The sequence below is a fragment of the Kogia breviceps genome, chromosome 4, assembly GCF_026419965.1.
Source record: "Kogia breviceps isolate mKogBre1 chromosome 4, mKogBre1 haplotype 1, whole genome shotgun sequence".
Lineage (NCBI taxonomy): Eukaryota > Metazoa > Chordata > Mammalia > Artiodactyla > Physeteridae > Kogia > Kogia breviceps.
In genome coordinates this window covers 46,786,055-46,810,816 of record NC_081313.1, presented here as the reverse complement: position 1 = coordinate 46,810,816, position 24,762 = coordinate 46,786,055, and the positions used below count along the sequence as shown (strand labels likewise).

Genomic DNA, 24,762 nt, shown 5'->3' with positions numbered 1-24,762 from the left:
ATTTTTAGTTTTCTAAGGACCTCCATACTGTTCTCCATAGTGGCTGTATCAATTTACATTCCCACCAACAGTGCAAGAGGGTTCCCTTTTCTCCACACCCTCTCCAGCATTTATTGTTTCTAGATTTTTTGATGATGACCATTCTGACCGGTGTGAGATGATATCTCATTGTAGTTTTGATTTGCATTTCTCTAATGATTAATGATGTTGAGCATTCTTTCATGTGTTTGTTGGCAATCTGTATATCTAAATGTCTATTTAAGTCTTCTGCCCATTTTTGGATTGGGTTCTTTGTTTTTTTTGATTTGAGCTGCATGAGCTGCTTGTAAGTTTTGGAGATTAATCCTTTGTCAGTTGCTTCATTGGCAAATATTTTCTCCCATTCTGAGGGTTGTGTTTTCATCTTGTTTATGGTTTCCTTTGCTGTGCAAAAGCTTGTAAGTTTCATTAGGTCCCATTTGTTTATTTTTGCTGTTTCCATTTCCCTAGGAGGTGGGTCAGAAAGGATCTTGCTGTGATTTATGTCCTAGAGTGTTCTGCCCATGTTTTCCTCTAAAAGTTTGATAGTGTCTGGCCTTACATTAAGGTCTTTAACCTGTTTGAGTTTATTTTTGTGTATGGTGTTAGGGAATGTTCTAATTTCATACTTTTACATGTACCTGTCCAGTTTTCCCAGCACCACTTATTGAAATGGCTGTCTTTTCTCCACTGTATATTCTTGCCACCTTTATCAAAGATAAGATGACCATTTGTGCATGGGTGTATCTCTGTGCTTTCTATCTGGTTCCATTGAACTATATTTCTGTTTTTGTGCCAGTACCATATTATCTTGATTACTGTAACTTTGTAGTATAATCTGAAGTCAGGGAGCCTGATTCCTCCAGTTCCATTTTTTGTTCTCAAGATTGCTTTGGCTATTCGGGATCTTTTGTGTTTCCATACAAATTGTGAAATTTTTTGTTCTAGTTCTGTGAAAAATGCCCGAGGTAGTTTGATAGGGATTGCATTAAATCTGTAGATTGCTTTGGGTAGGAGAATCATTTTCACATTGTTTATTCTTCCAATCCAAGAGCATGGTATATCTCTCCATCTATTTGTATCATCTTTAATTTCTTTCATCAGTGTCTTATAATTTTCTGCATACAGGTATTTTGTCTCCTTAGGGAGGTTTATTCCTAGATATTTTATTCTTTTTGTTGCAGTGGTAAATGGGAGTGTTTTCTTAATTTCACTTTCAGATTTTTCATCATTAGTGTATAGGAATGCCAGAGATTTCTGTGCATTAATTTTGTATCCTGCTACTTTACCAAATTCATTGATTAGCTCTAGTAGTTTTCTGGTAGCATCTTTAGGATTCTCTATGTATAGTATCATGTCATCTGCAAACAGTGACAGCTTTACTTCTTCTTTTCCAATGTAGATTCCTTTTATTTCTTTTTCTTCTCTGATTGCTATGGCTAAAAATTGCAAAACTATGTTGAATAATAATGGTGAGAATGGGCAACCTTGTCTTGTTCCTGATCTTTGTGGAAATGGTTTCAGGTTTTTGCCATTGAGGATGATGTTGGCTGTGGGTTTGTCATTTATGGCCTTTATTATGTTGAGGAAAGTTCCCTCTATGCCTACTTTTGCAGGGTTTTTATCATAAATGGGTGTTGAATTTTGTCAAAATCTTTCTCTGCATCGATTGAGATGATCATATGGTTTTTCTCATTCAATTTGTTAATATGGTGTATCACGTTGATTGATTTGCATATATTGAAGAATCCTTGCATTCCTGGAATAAATCCTACTTGATCATGGTGTATGATCCTTTTAATGTGCTGTTTGCTAGTATTTTGTTGAGGATTTTGGCCTCTGTGTTCATCAGTGGTATTGGCCTGTAGTTTTCTTTCTTTGTGACATCTTTGTCTTGTTTTGGTATCAGGGTGATGGTGGCCTCGTAGAATGAGTTTGGGAGTGTTCCTCCCTCTGCTATCTTTTGGAAGAGTTTGAGAAGGATAGGTGTTAGCTCTTCTCTAAATGTTTGATAGAATTCGCCTGTGAAGGCATCTGGTCCTGGGCTTTTGTTTGTTGGAAGATATTTAATCACAGTTTCAATTTCAGTGCTTGTGATTGGTCTGTTCATATATTTTTAGTTTTTTAGGAACCTCCATACCTTTCTCCATAGTGGCTGTATCAATTTACATTCCAAGTAACAGTGCAAGAGCGTTCCCTTTTCTCCACACCCTCTCCAGCATTTGTTGTTTGTAGATTTTCTGATGATGCCCATTCTAACTGGTGTGAGATGATACCTCACTGTAGTTTTGATTTGTATTTCTCTAATAATTAGTGATGTTGGGCAGCTTTTCATGTGCTTCTTGACCATCTGTATGTTTTCTTTGGAGAAATGTCTATTTAGGTCTTCTGCCCAGTTTTGGATTGTGTTGTTTGTTTCTTTAATGTTCAGCTGCAGGAGCTGTTTATATATTTTGGAGATTAATCCTTTGTCCGTTGATTCATTTGCAAATATTTTCTCCCATACCGAGGGTTGTCTTTTTGTCTTGTTTATGGTTTCCTTTGCTGTGCAAAAGCTTTGAAGTTTCATTAGGTCCCATTTCTTTATTTTTGTTTTTATTTCCATTACTCTAGGAGGTGGATCAGAAAACATATTACTGTGATTTATGTCAAAGAGTGTTCTTCCTATGTTTTCCTCTAAGAGTTTTATAGTGTCCAGTATTACATTTAGGTCTCTAATCCAGTTTGAGTTTATTTTTGTGTATGGTGTTAGGGAGTGTTCTAATTTCATTCTTTTACATGTTGCTGTCCAGTTTTCCCAGCACCACTTATTGAAGAGGCTTTTTACCATTTTATATTTTTGCCTCCTTTGTCATAGATTAGTTGACCACAGGTGCGTGGGTTTACCTCTGGCCTTTCTGTCCTGTTCCATATCTATGTTTCTGTTTTTGTGCCAGTACCATATTGTCTTACTGTAGCTTTTTCATGTAGTCTGAAGTCAAGGAGTATAATTCCTCCAGCTCCTTTTTTTCCTTTGGCTATTCAAGGTCTTTTGTGTCTCCATACAGATATTAAGTTTTTTTGTTCTAGTTCTGTAAAAAATGCCATTGGTAATTTGATAGAGATTGCGTTGAATCTGTAGATTACTTTGAGTAGTATAGTCATTTTCACATTATTGATTCTTCCAATCCAAGAACACGGAGTGAGGTGTTAAAGTCCCCCACTATTATTGTGTTACTGTTGATTTCCTCTTTTATAGCTGTTAACACTTGCCTTATGTAGTGAGGTGCTCCTGTGTTGTGTGCGTATATATTTATAATTGTTATATCTTCTTCTTGGATTGATCCCTTGATCATTATGTATTGTCCTTCCTTGTCTCTTGCAACATTCTTTATTTTAAAGTCTATTTTATCTGATGTGTGTATAGCTGCTGCAGCTTTCTTTGGATTTCCATTTGCATGGAATATCTTTTTCCATCCCCTCAATTTCAGTCTGTATGTGTCTCTAGGTCTGAAGTGGATCTCTTGTAGACAGCATATATATGGGTCTTGTTTTTTTATCTATTCAGCAAGCCTCTGTTTTTTGGTTGGAGCATTAAATCCATTCACATTTAATGTAATTATCGATATGTATGTTCCTATGACCACTTTCTTAATTGTTTTGGGTTTGTTTTTGTAGGTCCTTTTCTTCTCTTGTGTTTCCCACTTAGAGAAGTTCCTTTAGCATTTGTTGTAGAGCTGGTTTGGTGGTGCTGAATTCTCTTAGCTTTTGCTAGTCTGTAAAGCTTTTGATTTCTCCATCGAATCTGAATGAGATCCTTGCCGGGTAGAGCAATCTTGGATGTAAGTTCTTCCCTTTTATCACTTTAAGTATATCATGCCACTCCTTTTTGGTTTGTAGAGTTTCTGCTGAGAAATCAGCTGTCAACCTTATGGGAGTTCCCTTAAATGTTATTTTTTCATTTTTCCCTTGCTGCTTTCAATAATTTTTCTTTGTCTTTAATTTTTGCCAGTTTGATTACTGTGTGTCTTGGTGTGTTTCTCCTTGGGTTTATCCTGTATGGGACTCGCTGCGCTTCCTGTACTTGGGTGGCTATTTCCTTTCCCATGTTAGGGAAGTTTTCAACTGTAATTTCTTCAAATATTTTCTTGGGTCCTCTCTCTCTCTCTTCTACTTCTGGGACCTCTATAATGCGAATGTTGTTGCATTTAATGTTTTCCCAGAAGTCTCTTAGGCTGTCTTCATTTCTTTTCATTCTTTTTTCTTTATTCTGTTCCGTAACAGTGAGTTACACCATTCTGTCTTCCAGGTCACTTATCTGTTCTTCTGCTTCAGTTATTCTACGATTGATTCCTTCTAGTGTAGTTTTCATTTCAATTATTGTATTGTTCATCTCTGTTTGTTTGTTCTTTAATTCTTCTAGGTCTTTTTTAAACATTTCTTCCATTTTCTTGATCCTTGCCTCCGTTCTTTTTCTGAGGTCCTGGATCATCTTTACTATCATTATTTTGCATTCTTTTTCTGGATGGTTGCCTATCTCCACTTCATTTAGTTGTTTTACTGGGGTTTTCCTTGTTCCTTCATCTGGTACATAGCCCTCTGCCTTTTCATCTTGTCTGTCTTTCTGTGAATGTGGTTTTTGTTCCACAGGCTGCAGGATTGTAGTTCTTGCTTCTGCTGTCTGCGCTCTGGTGGATGATGCTATCTAAGAGGCTTGATGGGTGGCACTGGTGGTGGGTAGAGCTGACTGTTGCTCTGGTGGGCAGAGCTCAGTAAAACTTTAATCCACTTGACTGTTGATGGGTGTGGCTGATTTCCGTCCCTGTTGGTTGTTTAGCCTGAGGCAACCCAACACTGGAGCCTGCCTCAGCTCCTTGGTGGGGTTATTGACAGACTCTGGTAGGGCTTATGCCAAGGAGTACTTCCCAGAGTTTCTGCTTCCAGTGTCCTTGTCCTCACTGTGAGCCACAGCCCCCTCCTGCCTCTGCAGGAGACCCTCCATCACTAGCAGGTAGGTCTTGTTCAGTCTCCTATGGGGTCACTGCTCTTTCCCCTGGGAGCGATGTGCACACTACTTTGTGTGTGCCCTCCAAGAGCGGAGTCTCTGTTTCCCCCAGTCCTATCGAAGTCCTGCAATCAATTCCTATTAGCCTTCAAAGTCTGATTCTCTAGGAATTCCTCCTCCCGTTTCTGGACTCCCAGGTTGGGAAGCCTGACATGGGGCTCAGTATCTTCACTCCAGTCGGGGGACTTCTGTGGTATAAGTGTTCTCCAGTCTGTAAGTCACCCACCTAGCAGTTATGGGATTTGATTTTACTGTGATTGTGCCCCTCCTACTGTCTCATTTTGGCTTCTCCTTTGTCTTTGGATGTGGGGTATCTTTTTTGGTGAGTTCCAGTGTCTTCCTGTCGATGTTTGTCCAGCAGCTAGTTGGGATTCTGGTGTTCTCACAAGAGGGAGTGAGAGCATGTCCTTCTACTCACCATCTTGGTTCCTCTCTCCTCTTCACCTTTTCTTTAAGGAAACCTTCCCAGAAAGCCTTGTACTGATAGTTTTAATAAAAGTCTCAGGATTGGATCTCACTGGACTCAGGTAGGTGACACAACCCTCACTGAACCAATCACTGTGACCAGGGTAGGGTCATATACCAAGACTGCCTGAAATGGGGGTGTGGTTTCCTCAAGTTAAATCATGATTTCACTTTTGGTAAATCGGGGAATACAATTCCATCCCCCCAAAAGAAAAATAGTTTGAATTTGTGCCTGCCTTTATGAACTCTTCCCAATAATATCTGCTTTCCTTTTCTACTTGAACATACCTTCTCTTTCCTATATGACCAACTCTGCCTTTCAGCACCTCCAAGTCATCACTGCATAATACTCCATGAAAACAGGTGGGAGTAATGAGAGACCAGTTAAAAGAACAACCTTAAACCCTGTTCATGACAGAAACTAGAGTTTCATCTGACACTTTCCAGAGCCTGTGCCAAAGCCTACTTACTTCTGATGGATGATGTTTACCATGCTATTGCTTTCCAAGCCTCAGTTAGTTCACTTTAGGCTGCCAAGTGAGATTTTGGAAAACTCCTCACAGAAGGTTTTATAAACTTAATAGAGGTGGTGACCTTTTCTTGTGCTAACGTACTCATTTAGTCTAACGTTTTCTTCTTCACCATTGACCCAGAGTTCTTCTCTTTAGTCAAAAGTCATTAAAGTCAAAGGTCAAGGAATATTTTTGTAATATTGAAAGAAGTTCTCAACTGCTCCTGTTCTTACATCAGCTGGAATTGAAATCACTGGTTCACAGTGTTATTTTTGCCAAAACAAGAGTAAATTATATCTGTGGTCAGAGTGCCTCTTCTAATGGCAAAGAAAGATCTAGAATGATTCACCTACTCAGTATATGAGTGGTTTTCAACGAATGAGAAAACAGGAGTAGAACAAATTTCCCCGTTATGTGGTCCCATTTTTAACCAGATAGCAATATTCAGCAATAGGGCTAGTTTCTTTTTCAGAACCTCTTTTCTGGTATCTTTATTGAATGATGTTTCAAAATATTGATAGTTAAAAACTCATTTGAAAAGGAGTAAAGCTCTCAATAAGTTTTTAAGTATTTCCAGGTTCACATTTTAGTATTTTACTTTAAAATAGTTGTGTGTTTTTTGGTTAGTTGTAGCTTTAGTTAGTTTAGTTAGTTTTAGCTTTCATACTTTGTCATTAATTAAAAACAAGTCTACAATAAGCACAAAATCTAAATTGTAGCCAGTACAGCATCCCATGATGCTTATTGCCCTGACTATTCTGATGTGTCCTTTTTTGAAGAGCTTGGGTGTTACGTTGTCAGCACTATGCAAACAATTAATGTAATAGAGTGAAAATGTCCCTTCAGCAGAAATAGCTCCTTCTGGGAGGAGGGTAGCCTGCCTCTAGATTGAAGAAGAGTTATGTAAGACCATTTCTGTCCAAAATGATTGGGCTGAATTCCAGATTCTCTTAATGAAACTTTGCTGAATAACTGCTATGCTTGCAGCTTTGGAAGTATTCAATATCAAGTGTTGATTGTTGCCACTTGATCAGCTACTTTAAAACTATCATTCTAGAAGCTAAACCCTAGTGATTGTTCAAAGAAGTTGATTGTATAGGAATTTACTTTTGATGACAGTGATGGGTTGTAATCTGGGATGAGAGCATTTTTTAGTTGTTATGACTTTTGTTGAAGGAGATCTCTGTGAGAGTATGGGTTTTTCCATTGACCTTTGGTAAATAATGGTATCTTTCAGAACTTAGAAGATAGGGATAATGATACTTTTATTTTCTCAACTTCCCTGAAATATTCTGAAAACATCAGTTCAAGATCTAAATGTTTTTCTTTTCAGCTTTTATGGTAAAATACTTTTATCAATCTTTTTAAAAAATTAATTAATTTATTTATTTTTGGCTGCATCGGGTCTTGGTTGCTGCACGGGGGCTTTATCTATTTGCGGTGAGTGGGGGCTACTCGTCATTGCAGTGTGCAAGCTTCTCATTGCGGCGGCTTCTCTTTTTGCAGAGCACGGGCTCTAGGCACGCAGGCTTCAGTAGTTGTGGCATGCGGGCTCTAGAGCGCAGGCTCAGTAGTTGTGGTGCATGGGCTTAGTTGCTCTGTGGCATGTGGGATCTTCCTGGACCAGGGCTCGAAACTGCGTCCCCTGCGTTGGCAGGTGGATTCTTAACCACTGCACCACCAGGGAAGTCCTATTTTATCAATCCTTAAAAACTTTGCAATCAAGCAACTTTAAAGGCTTCATCTCAGGAGAAAACACTGTGACTGACAAAAATGATACTTCATTTTGAAAAGTAAATTTGTTAACCTTGTGAGAGAAATGGTTTGATTTTGTGGTTTTCATTTCTGAATGCAATTGATACATCACAAACTTAAAAAAAAATACTAGATCAATATTAGTATTACAAGAAGACTAAAATTCTGAAGTGAATATATCCAACATGCTAGAATGTGTATTATTTATGAGTGGTGAGTGGCATATACTTCTACTATTTAATTATAATTCTCTAGTGTCTTGAAATTCTCTATTTAGGATTGTTTCTTTCTTATTTTAAGCAGAAGAAGTAAAATACTGATATAAAAAATCCAAATGTATCCGTAAACTTGTATGAAAATTCTTTCAAATTGATAACCTAATTATTCTTAGTTCATAGCTATTTCATTATAACTGCATTCAAACTACTCTCGAATGTAATGGCTTAAAAATAACCAGTTTTACTATTTTTCCTGATTCTCATACCTGGACAGGCTCAGGAGGCAGGTATTTCCCTGGTGGTCACTTATGTGGCTGTTTTCAGCTGGTGGGCCAATAGTGGGCTGGGGCCAGGTTCAGTTGGGATGCTGGGATGACCAGGCTTCCATTCCTCCATGTAGTTTCAGGGCCTGTCTCCTCGTTTTTTTTTTTTTTTTTTTTTTTTTTTTTTTTTTGCGGTACGCAGGCCTCTCACTGTTGTGTCCTCTCCTGTTGCAGAGCACAGGCTCTGGATGCGCAGGCTCAGTGGCCATGGCTCACGGGCCCAGCCGCTCCGGTGGGATCTTCTCAGACCAGGGCACGAACCCGTGTCCCCTGCATTGGCAGGCGGACTCTCAACCACTGCACCACCAGGGAAGCCACTGTCTCCCTTTTTACATGGTGTTTCAAAGTGATTCTTTAGTAGCAGAACTTCTTACACAGCAGCTTGGGTACCCAAGAGTGCAGGAGTAAAAGTTTCTAGGCCTTCTTAACCCTTAGACACGGAACTGGCATGGCATCACTTTCACAGCATTCTTTTGGTTAGGGAAAGTCACAGGGCCATCCCAGGTTCAAGGGGAGAGGACAACATGAGGGTGTACTACCTGGAAGCATGGTTTATTGGGGGCCACCAAAGGAACGGTCTCCTGCATTAGCTTTTATTGATGCATTCAAATGACGTGCAGTATTTCTATATTTGTTATAAAGTATAGGGTGCCATGAGGATACGTAAGTATTAGGGAAGGGAAGTCGGGATAATTTTCCCTGAGGAAGAGTGCTTGAATTAAGAATTAAAGAATGAGGGGAATAGAGTAGTGAAGTAATGGACAAGGGAAGAGACACATTCCAGGAGGTGACCCTGAAGTGGAAGAAAACATGCATTGAGGGGAGTTGGGTATTTGAGGAAATGAAAGGAGACAATGTGACTACAATACAAAAACTAGGGCAAGAGTGATGTGAAGTTGGGCTGAAATGGAAAATGGGAGCCAGAGCACATATTGCCTTGTCAGCCATGATAAGACTTTGTGAGAGCAATAGCATACCACTGAAGGATTTAAGGGATTAGGTGGGGATGGTGGCAGAAAAGCAGGTTGACAATTTGTAAAAATAAATCTAGGCTCTGTGTGGAGAATTAATTTAAGATGACAAGAGTGAATGTAGAAAGATGGATTTGGAGGTTATGACAGGAGTCTAGGTGAGATAGGATGATGGAGAGATTGGAGATTAAGTGAGTATATTGAGATTAAGAGACTATAAGTATGGTCTAGGCAAACTAGACCATACCTAGTTTGCTATGGTATGGGGGGAAACATGGAGAAGAAGAAGTGAAGAATGTCTCCTGGGTTTCTTGTTTGCAGAACTACACGAATGGTGGTACTGCGTCGAAGAGCTTGAACAGGCAGACTGAGAATGTGGAGAAATCTAGAAGAGTGTGATGTCACAGATGCCAAAGAGAGAGAGTTTTAAAGAAGAAGGGATTGAATAGCAATGTTAAATGCTGCAGAAGGCTCAAATAAGAGGAGGAATAATAAATGCCCATTGCATTTACTGATGAAGAGAAGGTTCTGTAAGCTTTCTGAAACTGTTTAAGTAGAGATGGTGAGGCAAACTGTATTGAGATAGATTGATGAGTGAGAAAACAGTAAGGAAAGAAAGACAGGTAATGAATATGACTCTTAAAGGAGATTTGGTTATGCGTGAGAGAGAAATAAAAGATGATTGTATGGTCAAAAAGATGATTGTATGGTCATATGCAGTTTTGGAGGGATCAGAGATAAGAGATAAGGGGTAAAATAGAGAGTATGGGAGCATGGCTGGAAAGGTTAGTTTTAGGAGGACATACACTCTCTTTAATAATTGACTTACTAGTAAGCACTCAATTCAAAAGGAGCTACCCTTTCCAAGGTTATATTTTTAAATTATTTTTTCATGTTTTTATTTCCTAAAGAGCAGGAATAAAGGTAATAAATGATAATTGTCAAGAACTGTGAAGGATCTTAGTTTTACTGACTTGTTAGCTAAGATGTTAGCCACTTTCAGGAATGCTGTCATAAGACAAAGACAAAGGACTTCATTGCTCACAGCACTACAAGCAATGCAAGCTTTATGTTTGTGTCAGTTACACTTTTCCCCAAGTTCTATGGAAGCAAATGAAGCAGCCAAGTTGGATGTTGCACACATAGTGGGTTTGCGTCACAGCCTAGGAACTCTGAGCTTAGGGAACCTGAATCTTTTATAATAGGCTACAGCAAACCTGACCAACCTTTGCCCTGGAGGGATACATTATATTTATTATACTGGTATACTGGACAATAAACAAACCTTCCCTCTGTTCCATAGGAAAACACTATTCCTCTCTGTCTTCTTTTTTTTTTAGCAATATGTTTTTAAAAATTTTATTGAAGTATAGTTGATTTACAGTTGTGTTAATTTCTGCTGTACAGCAAAGTGATTCAGTTATACATATAAATATATTTTTTCATTTTTATTCTTTTCCATTATGGTTTATCACAAGATATTGTATATAGTTCCCTGTGCTATGCAGTAGAACCTTGTTGTTAATCCATCCTATATATATATTAGTTTGCATCTGCTAATCTCAAACTCCCAATATTTCCCTCCCCTTCCCACCTCCCCCTTGATAACCACAAGATTGTTCTTTATATCTGTGAGTCTTTTTCTGTTTTGTAGACATGTTCATTTGTGTCATATTTTAGATTCCACATATAAGTGATATCATATGGTATTTGTTTTTCTCTTTCTGACTTAATTCACTTCATATGATAATCTCTAGTTGCTCCATGTTGCTGCAAATGACATTATTTCATTATTTTTTATGGCTGAGTAATATTCCATTGTATATATATACCACATCTTCTTTATCCATTAATCTGTTGATGGACGTTTAGGTTATTTCCATGTCTTGGTTATTGTAAATAGTGCTGCTATGAACATAGGGGTGCATAGGGTATCTTTTCAAATTATAGTTTTGTCTGGGTATATGCCCAGGGGTGGCATTGCTGGATCATATGGCAACTCTATTTTTACCTTTTCTGAGGAACCTCTATACTGTTTTCCATAATGGCTGCACCAACTTACACTCTCACCAAGAGTGTAAGTGGGTTCCCTTTTCTCCATGCCCTCTCCAACATTTATTATTTGTAAACTTTTTAATGATGGCCATTCTGACCAGTGTGGGGTGGTACCTCAGTGTAGTTTTGATTTGCATTTCTCTAATAATTAGCAATGATGAGCATCTTCTCATGTGCATATTGGACATCTGTATGTCTTCTTTGGAGAAATGTCTATTTAGGTCTTCTGCCCATTTTGGATTGGGTTGTTTGCTTTTTGATATTGAGTTGTATGATCTGTTTGTATATTTTGGAAATTAATCCCTTGTCAGTCGCATCATTTGCAAATATTGTCTCCCAGTCCATAGGTTGTCTTTTTGTTTTGTTTATGGTTTCCTTTGCTGTGCAAAGGTTTGTAAGTTTGATTAGGTCTCATTTGTTTATTTTTGCTTTTGTTTCTATTGCTTTGGGAGGCTGACCTAAGAAAACATTGGCATGATTTATGTCAGAGAATGTTTTGCCTATGTTCTCTTCTAGGAGTTTTATGGTGTCATGTCTTATATTTAAGTCTTTAAGCCATTTTGAGTTTATTTTTATGGTGTGAGGGTGTGTTCTAACTTCATTGATTTACATGTGGCTGTCCAACTTTTCCAGCACTACTTGCTGAAAAGCCTGTCTTCCCCATTGGATATTCTTGCCTCCTTTCTTGAAGATTAATTAATTGTCCATAGGTGTGTGGGTTTATTGCTGGGCTCTCTATTCTGTTCCATTGGTCCATATGTCTATTTTTGTGCCAATACAATGCTGTTTTGATTATTGTAGCTTTGTAGTATTGTTTGAAGTCTGGGAGGGTTATGCCTCCTGCTTTATTCATTTTCCTAAGGATTGCTTTGGCAATTCTGGGCCTTTTATGGTTCCATATAAATTTTAGAATTATTTGTTCTAGTTCTGTGGAAAATGTCATGGGATTGGATAAATCCCTCTCTACTAAGATGTTTGCTACACAAACATTCTTGAAAAGATAATTCTGAGCCTAAGTTTTCAGAGTCTTTGCAAGAAGATGTGCAGAAACATGAGAGACTTATGGAGATTTGTCTCCCAACAATATTAGTTAGCATTTATGGGCATTACCTGTGTTCCAGGCACTAATATTACATTTATTTTCTAGTCCAACGTTCACAACAGCCCTTTGATTATTAGTTGACTTGGGCTATAGTAATTACAAAATATCATGGACAGTATATCTTAAACAACAGAAATTTATTTCTCACAGATCTGGAGGCTGTAAATCTAATTTCAAAGTGTTGGTAGAATTGCTTTCTATTGAGACCTCTCCTCCTGACTTGTAGATGGCTGCCTTTTCACTGTGTCCTCACATGAAATTTCTTCTGTGTGCTTGTCTTCCTGGTGTCTCTTTCTCTTCTTATAAGGATTTCAGTCCTATTAGATTAGAACCCCATTCTTAGGACCTCATTTACCCTTAATTACCTGTTTAAAGGTCCTGTCTTCAAATACAGACACAATGAGAGTAATGCTTCAATATAAGAATTTTAGAAGGACACAATTCAGTCCCTAACAGGTATTAAATGCTGTACATTACTTACTGTAACTATTTTACAGACAAGAAAACCAAGGTTTAGAGAAGTTAAGAAACTTTAAGAAGGTCACACAAGTCAAAGTGATAGAATGGGATTTGAACTGATCTCTTGTCTGACATCCCACTCTCCTATACAGTTAGAACTGAATATATTGTATTTTTTGGTGTTTCAGGGGAAGGGTGATTTCTTAGCTTTTGGAACAGAATCACTAGTCTTGTGAAAGAACATTATAGTATGAGCCACAGTTTATCAGCCAGGTTGCCTGACTGACTTCCTTTCTACTTCTTTCTCCCTTTCCCTCCTTCCTACCACATAATCATTTATTCAGATGTTCAATATATGTTTTTTGAATTCTACTATGGCCGGTTACTGTCTAGGTGCTAGGGATCCATCAATAAACAAAATAAACTCCCTGACTGAATAAAAGGTACACCCTTGGTATTGTGTGAAAGATTTTATACTATCCCCCTTCACCTATTTCCTGTTCTTTAATATTTATATTTTCTGTACAAATGGAAGAGAATGGGAACAATATATTAAGCATATCCACTTATATTATCTCATTTAATAACTGATGTATGGCCTATTAGCACAGATTGGTGACCGTCCCATTTAAAATCTTTAATTCTGATTATGGAAACATATTTTCCTTGTGGTTGATCAGAGAAACTTTGACTGTAAGCTCAAGTGTCTAGGTGTAATGATGTGTTTATGAATAATGCTACATGCATGTGTATATCAATGTATATCTATATATTTGTATGTTTTTACCTCCTTGTGTCAAAAAATAGATGGTCAGTCCCAAGAATGATTAGAAGTTATTGTAATACAGATGGCCATCTTGGTTCCAGTCTTGGTTGGTGAGGTTGGAATTAGTCAGCTTAACACAGTATAAAAGTCCAAGTATACAGGAAGAACGTCTTGGGATTGAGAATGTCAGATACCATTGATGATAAAGAGAGTTTTGGGGAAAATGAAAACAGAACCAAAAATCAGTACCACTCCTAAAGTTATGTTCAGGTTTTGGGAAGCCCATCCAGCCTTATTTCTTCTGATTCCAGCCTGCCAGAATTTCTTCTAGCTAGTGGTATCTGTATAGGTTTTGCCTATATATGATTTTCTTTGTAGCATAAAAAAAGATTATTTAAAGTGTATTTAAAAGAAAAGAAGGTTTTTCTTAATTGAAAAATTAGATGACTGCATTTCAAGGTACGTTTCTATATTTATAAAACTATTTGGAGTCAAGGCACAGTGCATTCAGGCTAACATTTTTTGTGAAGGTTGATTCCAACTGTGCCTTTCCTTTGAGTTTTCTAGGGTACCATATTTATTTGAGCAGCAGTGAGTTGGGATGCATGATTCATTGTCACTTTATTCTTATAGCTCTCCTCTCTTGAAGTCTAATACTTTGTTTTTAAAGTCCACAACTGGGTATTAGAACGTTAATCTTCACTGTCACCAGATGTGACAGGGATATAAAGAAAGATATTTCTTAGCATAGTCACTATAAGAACTCTTTTCATGTCAATAAAAATCAAAGTAATAATGGTCAATCCATAGGTTATTATTTTTTCTTTTCAAAAAATATTCACCTGCTTTAAGTTATTAAAAATTTTTTGAAGTTTGTATTCAAACAAGTAAAACCTACATTTAGGCTATTTTAACTTTATATATTCTATTGTATTTTAAATGTGCTATTGTTAAACTGTTTTTTAAGCTGTTTTCAACCTTCACATCCAAATAACTGGTTCATTAAAATTCCTGATTGATGAGCTTCCCTGGTGGCGCAGTGGTTGAGAGTCCGCCTGCCGATGCAGGGGACGCGGGTTCGTGCCCCGGTCCAGGAAGATCCCACATGCTGCGGAGCGGCTGGGCCCGTGAGCCATGGCTACTGAGCCTGCGCGTCTGGAGCCTGTGCTCTGCAATGGGAAAGGCCACAACAGTGAGAGGCCCGCGTACCACACACACACACAAAAATTCCTGATTGGTATGTTGCAAGACACTTGGCAAATAAATGTTGAAAGTAGAACCTCACTCAACATACATGACTATAGCCAAAATTTGGTATAATAAAAATAAAGTTTTGTCAGAAAGTAGTTAACAACTGTAGAATTGTACAGTAAATCCCCTAGATATGAGTGAGTTCCATTTCAAGAGTGTGTTCGTAAGCCCAATTTTGTTCGTAAGTCCAACAAAGTTAGCCTAGGTACCCAACTAACACAATCGTCTATATGGTACTGTACTGTAATAGGTTTATAATACTTTTTCACACAAATAATACATAAAAACAAACACAGAAAATAAAGAAAGCATTTTTAATCTTACAGTACAGTATCTTGAAAAGTACAGTAGTAGAGTAAAACAGCTGGCATACAGGGGCTGGCATTGAGTGAACAGGCAAGAAGATTTACTGACTGGAGGAGGGAGAGAAGGATGGTAGAGTTGAAGGATCATCAGCAGTAGGAGACGGAGGGCAAGCTGCAATTTCACTCATGCCTGACATTAATGGATTGTATGTTCGCATCTTTGAAAGTTCGCAACTTGAAGGTTTGTATGTAGGGTACTTACTGTATTTTGTTGCAGTTTTAAAGCAAACATTGAAGAGTCAATAGCACAGTGATTAAGAGCATGAACTCTAAAGCCAGATTACCTAGATTAGATTACCCCTTTCACTGTATGACCTCGGGCAAATTGCTCTGTGCCTCAGTTCCTTCATCTGTAAAATGGAAATAATAATCTGACCTATCTTATAGGGTTTTTATTGTATTTAAATAAAGTAATATGTGTGAAGCAATTTGGACAGTGTTAGGTACAAATTAAATAAAAGGTAGTTTTTTTTGTTTGTTTTGCGGTACACGGGCCTCTCACTGTTGTGGCCTCTCCTGCTGTGGAGCACAGGCTCCGGACCCGCAGGCTCAGCGGCCATGGCTCACGGGCCTAGCCGCTCCGCGGCATGTGGGATCCTTCCGGACCGGGGCACGAACCCGCGTCCCCTGCATCGGCAGGCGGACTCTCAACCATTGCGCCATCAGGGAAGCCCAAAGGTAGTTTTTAATTACTGTTATTATGAAGTAGAGCCCCAAAGAGTGCCCTTGTTAGAATTCAATGTAGTGAGGAGTTGGGTTCTCAGACTTGCAGGCCTAGTGATTCACTTTTATCATTGCTCCCAGATTTAATCAGCTCAAGTCTCTGAGAGATGGAATTGAACAAACTCATGAGTGACTAATGGAACAGCCAGAAGCCCCATTTATAAAAGTGACAGAAAAATTATTCTTAAGTAATTAATGAGGTGATTTTTTCCTCATGTAATCCCTTTTACCTATAATTCTACTTGCCTCTTCAATCTAGATCTTGATCTCCATGACTCAGAGAAGGGAGGCTTCAGTAGACCACAGAGAAAAAAAAAGTTTTTTAATAGTCTTTGAAGTTTGAATTTTCAAGCCCTATCATAAATACCAGGCAAGTAAGAAAATTCATTTAGTCAAGACCTGGTTTGTCCTGGTTGTTGGATAAATATAAAGATTCTCTTTCCTTGTGTAGAAAAATGAGCTAGGGAAGATGGAAATGGAGTTATTCCCTGAAAAGAAGTTCTCTGCTCTGCAGCCTACTCCAAAGCTGAGCCCTGAGGAGGTGGTGATACAAGTTCAAGAGCAGTGAGGAGCTGTGACTTGTTTCACAAGTGGATTTCCTCATATGCTGGGATGGTATTACACCAGTTGAGTAGGGATTATGATATAGCATGACGTGATGTGGTGTGTCAAGGTCACAAGAGTTTGAGTTAAACTGCTTTCGTTTTTTATGACCCCCAGAGCAGCTTGGAAAAATCTTGCCATTTTCCTCCCCAACCCAAATTAAAATTGGCCACAAATTTTTTGCTACTTCCCATTAAGAAACAAAGACTAATTCCCTTCTTGAATGTCGGCTAATCTAGTGGCTTGGTTGACAAATGGAATGTACTAGAAGTGAACTTCTGTGAGTTTTATTTATTTCATCCTTATTGGAGTATAACCGCTTCACAATGTTGTGTTGTTTCTGCTGTACAACAAAGTGAATCAGCTATATGTATACATATATCCCCATATCCCCTCCCTCTTGCATCTCCCTCCCACCCTCCCTATCCCACCTCTCTAGGTCATCACAAAGCATCAAGTTGATCTCTCTGTGCTATGCAACAGCTTCCACTAGCCATCCATTTTACATTTGGTAGTGTATATATGTTGATGCTACTCTCTCACCTCATCCCAGCATATGCTTCCCCTCTGTGTCCTCAGGTCCGTTCTCTATGTCCATGTTTTTATTCCTGCCCTTTCACTAGGTTCATCAGTACTGTTTATTTAGATTCCATATATATGTGTTAGCATACAGTATTTGTTTTTCTCTTTCTGACTTTGTATAACAGACTCTAGGTCCATCCACCTCACTACAAATAACCCAATTTCGTTTCTTTTTATGACTGAGTAATACTCCATTGTATATATGTGCCACATCTTCTTTATCCATTCATCTGTCGATGCACATTTAGGTTGCTTCCATGTCCTGGCTATTGTAAATAGTGCTGCAATGAACATTGTGGTACATGTATCTTTTTGAATGATGGTTTTCTCAGAGCATATGCCCAGTAGTGGGATTGCTGGGTCATATGGTAGTTCTATTTTTAGTTTTTAAAGGAACCTCCATACTGTTGTTCTCCATAGTGGTTGTATCAATTTACATTCCCACCAACAGTACAGGAGGGTTCCCTTTTCTCCACACCCTCTCCAGCATTTATTATTTCTAGATATTTTGATGTTGGCCATTCTGACCAGTGTGAGGTGATATCTCAATGTGGTTTTGATTTGCATTTCTCTAATAATAAGTGATGTTGAGCATCTTTTCATGTGTTTGTTGGAAATCTGTATGTCTTCTTTGGAGATATGTCTATTTAGATCTTCCACCCATTCTTGGATTCGGTTGTGTGGTTTATTTTGATATTGAGCTGCATGAGCTGCTTGTAAATTTTGGAGATTAATTCTTTGCCAGTTGCTTCATTTGCAAATGTTTTCTCCCATTCTGAGGGATGTCTTTTCATCTTGTTTATGGTTTGTTTTGCAGTGCAAAAGCTTTTAAGTTTCATTAGGTCCTATTTGTATAGTTTTATTTTTTTCCCATTATTCTATGAGGTGGGTCAAAAAGGATTTTGCTGTGATTTATTTCATAGAGTGTTCTGCCTATGTTTTCCTCTAAGAGTCTTATAGTGTCTGGCCTTACATTTAGTTCTTTAAACCATTTTGAATTTATTTTTGTCTATGGTGTTAGGAAGTGTTCTAATTTCATTCTTTTACATGTAGCTGTCCAGTTTTCCCAGCACCACTTATGGAAGAGGTTGTCTTTTCTCCATTGTATATTCTTGCCTCCTTTGTCAAAGAAAAGTGGACCATATGTCCATGGGTTTATCTCTGTGCTCTCTGTCCTTTTCCACTGATCTATATTTCTGTTTTTGTGCAGTACCATACTGTCTTGATTACTGTAGCTTTGTAGTATAGTCTGAAGTCTAGGAGCCTGATTCCTCCAGCTCCATTTTTCTTAAGATTGTTTTGGCTATTCAGGGTTTGTTGTGTTTACATACAAGCTGTGAAATTTTTTGTTCTAGTTCTGTGAAAAATGCCATTGCTAGTTTGATAGGGGTTGCATTGAATCTGTAGATTGCTTTGGGTAGTATAGTCATTTTCACAATGTTGATTCTTCCAATCCAAGAACATGGTATATCTCTACATCTGTTTGTATCATCTTTGATTTCTTTCATCAGTGTCTTATAGTTTTCTGCAGAAAGGTCTTTTGTTTCCTGAGGTAGGTTTATTCCTAGGTATTTTATTCTTTTTGTTGCAGTGGTAAATGGGAGTGTTTCCTTAATTTCTCCTTCTGATTTTTCATTGTTAGTGTATAGGAATGCAAGAGATTTCTGTGCATTAATATTGTATCCTGCTAATTTACCAAATTCATTGATTAGCTCTAGTGGTTTTTGGTGGCATCTTTAGGATTTTCTATGTATAGTATTATGTCATCTGCAAACAGTGACAGTTTTACTTCTTTTCCAGTTTGGATTCCTTTTGTTTCTTTTTCTTCTCTGACTGCCATGGCTAGGACTTCCAACACTATGTTGAATAATATTGGTGAGAGTGGACATGCTTGTCTTGTTCCTGATCTTAGAGGAAATGGTTTCAGTTTTTCACCATTGCAAATTATGTTGGCTGTGGATTTGTCATATATGGATTTTATTATGTTGAGATAGGTTCCCTCTATGCCCACTTTCTATAGAGTTTTTATCATAAATATGTGTTGATTTTCGTCAGAAGGTTTTTCTGCATTTATTGAGATGATCATATGATTTTTATTCTTCAGTGTGTTAATATGGTGTATCACATTGATTGATTTGCATATATTGAAGAATCTTTGCATTCCTGGGATAAACCCCACTTGATGATGGTGTATGAGCCTTTTAATGTGCTGTTGGATTCTGTTTGCTAGTATTTTGTTTAGGATTTTTGAATCTATGTTCATCAATTATATGGCCTGTAGTTTTCTTTTTTTGTGACACTTTGTTTGGTTTTGGCATCAGGGTCATGGTGGCCTCTTAGCATGAGTTTGGGAGTGTTCCTCCTTCTGCTATATTTTGGAAGAGTTTGAGAAGGAAAAATGTTAGCTCTTCTCTAAATGTTTGATAGAATTCACCTGTGAAGCCATCTAGTCCTGGGCTTTTGTTTGTTGGAAGATTTTTAATCACAGTTTCAATTTCAGTGCTTGTGATTGGTCTGTTTATATTTTCTATTTCTTCCTGGTTCAGTCTTGGAAGGTTGTACTTTTCTAAAAATTTGTTAATTTCTTACGGCTTTTCCATTTTACTGGCATATAGTTGCTTGTAGTAATCTCTCATGATCCTTTTTTATTTCTGTGATGTCAATTGTTACTTCTCCTTTTTTGTTTCTAATTCTCTTGGTTTGAGTCTTCTCCCTTTTTTTCCTGATGAGTCTGGCTAATGGTTTACCAATTTTGTTTATCTTCTCAAAGAACTACTTTTAGTTTTATTGATCTTTGCTATTGTTTCCTTCATTTCTTTTTCATTTATTTCTTATTGGATCTTTATGATTTCTTTCCTTCTGCTACCTTTGGGGTATTTTTGTTCTTCTTTCTCCAGTTGCTTTAGGTGTAAGGTTAGGTTGTTTATTTGAGATTTTTCTTGTTTCTTGAGGTAGGATTGTATTGCTATAAACTTCCTTCTTAGAACTGCTTTTGCTGCATCCCATAGGTTTGGGGTCATCGTGTTTTCATTGTCATTTGTTTCTAGGTACTTTTTGATCTCCTCTTTGATTTCCTCAGTGATCTCTTGGTTGTTTAGAAGCATATCGTTTAGCTTCCCTGTGTTTGTATTTTGTACAGTTTTTTTTCCCTGTAATTGATATCTAGTCTCATAGCATTGTGTTTGGAGAAGATGCTTGATATGATTTCAGTTTTCTTAAATTTACTGAGGCTTGATTTGTGACCTAAGATGTGATCTATCATATAGAATGTTCTGTGTGCACTTTGAGAAGAAAGTGTATTCTCTTGTTTCTGGATGGAATGTCTTATAAATGTCAATTAAGTCCATCTCGTCTAATGTGGCATTTAAAGCTTATTTTTCCTTATTTATTTTCTGTTTGGGTGATCTGTCCATTGGTTTAAGTGGGGTATTAAGGTCCCCTTAGTACTATTTTTGTTTTGCTGTCCGTTTTTTCTTTTATGGCTGTTAACATTTGCCTTAGGTATTGAGATGCTCCTATGTTGGGTGCATTGATATTTACAGTAGTTGTATCTTCTTCTTGGATTGATCCCTTGATCATTATGTAGTGTCCTTTCTTGTCACTTGTAATAATCTTTATTTTAAAGTCTATTTTGTCTGATATGAGTATTGCTACTCCAGCTTTCTTTTGATTTTCATTTGCACGGAATAACTTTTTCCATCCCCTCACTTTCAGTCTATGTGTATCCTTAGGTTGAAGTGGGTCTCTTGTAGATAGCATATATATTGGTCTTGTTTGTTTGGTTTTTAAATTTTTCTTTATTTATGTTTGGTTGTGCCAGGTCTTGGTTGTGGCTGGTGGACTCCTTAGTTGCAGCCAGTGGGCTTCTTAGTTGTGGCATGCAAACTCTCAGTTGCAGCAAGCATGTGAGATCTAGTTCCCTGACCAGGGATTGAACTGTGTCCCCTGCCTTAGGAGGCGAATTCTTAACCACTGTGCCACCAGGGAAGTCCCTCAGGTCTTGTCTTTGTATCCATTCAGCCAGTCTATGTCTTTTGGTTGGGGCATTTAATCCATTTACATTTAATATAATTATTGATATGTATGCTCCTATTACCATTTTCTTAATTGTTTGGGGTTCTTTTTGTAGGTCTTTTCCTTCTCTTGTGTTTCCTGCCTAGAGAAGTTCCTTTAGCATTTGTTGTAAAGCTGGCTTGGTAGTGCTGAATTCTCTTAGCTTTTGCTTATCTGTAAAGCTTTTGATTTCTCCACAGAATCTGAATGAGATCCTTTCTGGGTAGAGTAATCTTATTTGTAGGTTTTCCCCTTTCATTATTTTAAATATATCTTGCCACTCCCTCTGGCCTGCAGAGTTGCTGCTGAAAGATCAGCTGTTAACCTTATGGGGATTCCCTTGTATGTTATTTGCTGCTTTTCCTTTGCTGCTTTTAATATTTTTTGTGTGTGTTTAATTTTTTTTAGTTTGATTAATATGTGTCTTTGTGTATTTCTCCTTAGGTTTATCCTGTATGGGACTCTCTGTACTTCCTCGACTTGACTATTTCCTTTCCCAAGTTGGGGAAGTTTTCTTTCAACTATAATCTCTTCAAATATTTTCTCAGAACCTTTTTTTTTTCTTCTTTTTCTGGGATGTCTATAATTTAAATGTTGGTGTGCTTAATGTTGTCCCAGAGGTCTCTGAGACTGTCCTCCTTTCTTTTCCTTCTTTTTTCTTTATTCTGCTCTGTGACAGTTATTGCTGCCATTCTATCTTCCAGCCCACTTATCCGTTCTTCTGCCTCAATTATTCTGCTATTGATTTCTTCTAGAGTATTTTTTTTGTTTTGTTTTGTTTTTTGTGTTTTTAGAGTATTTTTAATTTCAGTTATTGTGTTGTTCATTACTGTTTGTTTGCTCTTTAGTTCTTCTAGGTCCTTGTTAAATGTTTCTTGTATTTTCTCTACTCTAATTCTGAGATTTTGAATCATCTTTACTATCATTACTCTGAATTATTTTTCAGGTAGTTTGCCTATTTCCTCTTCATTTATTTGTTCTTGTGGGTTTTTATCTTGCTCATTTGCCTGCAAGATATTTTTCTGTTTTCTCATTTTGTCTAATTTACAGTGTTTGAGGTCTCCTTTCCCTAGGCTGCAGGGTCTTAGTTCCTCTTGCTTCTGTTCTCTGCCCACAGTAGTGAGGTTTGTCCAATGGCTTGCTTGGGCTTCCTAATGGGAGGGACTGGTGCCTGTGTACTTGTGGGTGGAGCTGAGTCTTTTCCCTCTGATGAGCAGGGCTGTGTCAGGTGGTGTTTTTTTTGGGCTGTCTGTGAGCTTAGTATGACTTTAGGTAGTCTGTTTGCTGATGGGTTGGTTTGTGTTCCTGTCTTGTTTGTTATTTGGTGTGCGGCATCAAGTGCTGTGAGTTGCTGGCAGTTGGGTGGAGCTGGGTCTTAGATTCAGATACAGGCCTCTTTGAGAACTCTCAGTGATTAATCTTCCCTGAGGCGAGGAATTCTCTAGTGGTCCAGCATCCTGGACTCAGTGCTCCCACCCCAGAGCCTCAGGCCTGACTTCCAGTTGAGGAACCAAGACCCCCAAGTCACTCATCTGGGAAATAAAGAGGATTAAAAAGACTAATAGAATCCCAGACACATGGTAAAAAGTAAAATCAAACAAGCAAAAACAGAAACAAGGAAATGCACAAATACACAAAGGAAACAAAAACAGAACCAAGTAAATCAAAAAGCAAAAGAACAACCAAACTAAAGAACCAAAGAATGAAATCAAACAATTAAAAAGAAAACTGACAAAAACACAAAACCAAAAAACAAAACCAAAGCAGAGTGCCAACTGAAGAATGAAGCAAAGAAACAAAACAAACTGACTAGAGTGATTTTTTAAAAAAGAAAAAGATAAAGGGGAAAGACGACAGAATAACAGAAAAGCAACATAAAGTAGAAATATTGAAAAAATAAAATAGAAAATATATTAAAGAAAAAAAAGACAAACAAAACCCCAGAGAAATGGTAAAAAAAAAAATTAAACAAACAGAAACAAGGAAACACACACACACACACACACACACACACAAGAAACAAACACAGAACCGAATAAAATGAAAAGAAAAGAACAACCAGACAAATAGAAGAACCCCAAAAACAAAATCAATTAGGATCAAAACTAACAAAAACACAAAACCTAAAAACAAAACCAAAGCAGTGTGCCAACTGAAGAATAAAGCAAGGAAACAGAACAAACTGATAAAAATGATTTTTAAAAATCATAATAAAATTTAAAAGGGAGAAAACACATTACAACAGAAAAGCAAAATAGAAATATTAAAAAAAATAAATATATTAAAGAAAAAGAAGAAGGGAAAAAGAACACAGAACAACAGAAAATCAAAGTAAAAATAGAAATATATTTAAAAAATAAAATTATGTTATAGAACACGAAGGTCCCAAAAGACTAAAAAAAAAAAAAAAAAAAAAAAAACCAAAAATACTAAAACAACACAAAAAACAAAAAAGAAAGAAAGAAAAAATACGAGGACCAACAACAGAATGAATCAAAACATAGTGAAATTAATAGTAATAATGGTATTTCCCTGAGGTCTCAGCTGAAAGTGTCCTTGCATGCACTGTGAGCCACAGCCCACCTCCACCTCCCCAAGAGTCTCTCCCCTGCCTCTAAGCTGGTCTCTGGACCTGCTGTGAGCCCTGTGGGGACCACTCAGGATCTGATCTGGCCCATTTCCTATGTGTGCTTGTCCCCAAAGTCCACAGCTCCCAGAGCTGGAACGTTTTCATTTGTGGGAACACTCATTGTCTACTCAGATATTCCATAGATGCAGGGTCTACCTAGCTGATTGTGGGGATTTAACCTGCAGCTTGTACAGCTGATGGAAAGATTTTTTTGATCTTCTTCCTAGTCTCCCCAGTCCTGGGATTCAGCTTTGGTTTTAACCCCACCTCTGCATGTGGTTCCCCCCCAGGAGTCTGGTCCTGAGGCTGCCTTGGAGCTCTTGGGTCTGCCCCAGTGAGGACAGGGCACAAAGGTGGTATGACTGCTTGGATCACAGGAGCTCTGGTGGTGCCAAATGCCTTCTGTGAGTTTTAAGACCAGGTAATAGGAAGTTTTGCAGCTTTCACTTGGATCTCTTAGAATGTTCCCTCAGGGGAAAGCCAGTTGTATGAAGTCTGATCATCTTTCTGGAAAACCTATGTAGGGAAGTCTTGAGACTACTTGGATAGGGAAAGGGGTCCAGCTAAGCCCAGTCTGCCATCTCTTTCCACCAAGGCAACAGGCGTGTGAGTGAAACTATCTTGGACTTCCAACCTGTCCAGACACCAGCCATACAGCACCAAATGATCCTAGGGGAGGCAGAAGAAACAACCTGCCCAGCCCTTGAAGATCTGACCCACATGTCATAAACATAATAAAATGATTATTGTTGTAAGCCATTAAGTTTTGGGTGGTTTGCTCCATTACAGTAGATAACCAGTACATACCTCTTCACATGCCCTTAGAATTACGTAGAAGCAGGTGGATGAATTCTCTAACTTTGACCTG

The 24,762-nt window shown here is 37.8% G+C and overlaps 1 protein-coding gene across 4 annotated transcripts in view; it reads left to right on the top strand.

Moving 5' to 3' along the window:
• The window catches only part of PDE4D (phosphodiesterase 4D), a 1,495,323-nt gene that overhangs the window by 261,675 nt on the left and 1,208,886 nt on the right, over positions 1 to 24,762 (top strand). The window lies entirely within an intron of this gene.